Consider the following 1,386-nt stretch of genomic DNA (forward strand, 5'->3'; position numbering starts at 1 on the left):
GTAAAGAATTATTACGTCCCGCGGACTCGGTGTGCCGAACGCGGAAAAATTTTTCATCGACGGGCGAGGCGCGGAGTCGCCCTTGGTGCGCGGCGGCGTCCCCGTGACCGGATCCGTGGACACTGTGCCCTTCATCGATTGCCGATTTTTGTCTGGTCGGCGTTCGACGGGTGCGAGGTGGACTAACGTAAAATATTAATACGGCAAGTGGATGTGGTTTACCGGTATTATTCGGTGCGGGCATTCGGCGAGCACGTCCCGCGGACTCGGAGTGCCGTACGCGGAAATATTTTTCATCGACGGGCGAGGCGCGGAGTCGCCCTTGGTGCGCGGCGGCGTCCCCGTGACCGGATCCGTGGACACTGTGCCCTTCATCGATTGCCGATTTTTGTCTGGTCGGCGTTCGACGGGTGCGAGGTGGACTAACGTAAAGAATTATTACGTCCCGCGGACTCGGAGTGCCGTACGCGGAAATATTTTTCATCGACGGGCGAGGCGCGGAGTCGCCCTTGGTGCGCGGCGGCGTCCCCGTGACCGGATCCGTGGACACTGTGCCCTTCATCGATTGCCGATTTTTGTCTGGTCGGCGTTCGACGGGTGCGAGGTGGACTAACGTAAAGAATTATTACGTCCCGCGGACTCGGTGTGCCGAACGCGGAAAAATTTTTCTTCGACGGGCGAGGCGCGGAGTCGCCCTTGGTGCGCGGCGGCGTCCCCGTGACCGGATCCGTGGACACTGTGCCCTTCATCGATTGCCGATTTTTGTCTGGTCGGCGTTCGACGGGTGCGAGGTGGACTAACGTAAAATATTAATACGGCAAGTGGATGTGGTTTACCGGTATTATTCGGTGCGGGCATTCGGCGAGCACGTCCCGCGGACTCGGAGTGCCGTACGCGGAAATATTTTTCATCGACGGGCGAGGCGCGGAGTCGCCCTTGGTGCGCGGCGGCGTCCCCGTGACCGGATCCGTGGACACTGTGCCCTTCATCGATTGCCGATTTTTGTCTGGTCGGCGTTCGACGGGTGCGAGGTGGACTAACGTAAAGAATTATTACGTCCCGCGGACTCGGAGTGCCGTACGCGGAAATATTTTTCATCGACGGGCGAGGCGCGGAGTCGCCCTTGGTGCGCGGCGGCGTCCCCGTGACCGGATCCGAACCACCGCGTGTGAAAATTCGATTTTTTTTTTTCACTCGACGTTCGCGGTTATTCGGCGGTCCCGGGGTGGTGCACATGACGGCAGCCCCGGCGATGTCCGTCGACACGATTTCGAATTCAACTTTTCGAACGTAGTTTTTCCGTGTGCAATAACTCGTTAACCGTTGGTTCGATCTCGACGTACCCGAGACGTGTTCACGTCGTACGTTCCGAGTACTATAGGACAC

The sequence above is a fragment of the Metopolophium dirhodum genome, unplaced genomic scaffold, assembly GCF_019925205.1.
Source record: "Metopolophium dirhodum isolate CAU unplaced genomic scaffold, ASM1992520v1 scaffold20, whole genome shotgun sequence".
In the NCBI taxonomy this organism is placed as follows: domain Eukaryota; kingdom Metazoa; phylum Arthropoda; class Insecta; order Hemiptera; family Aphididae; genus Metopolophium; species Metopolophium dirhodum.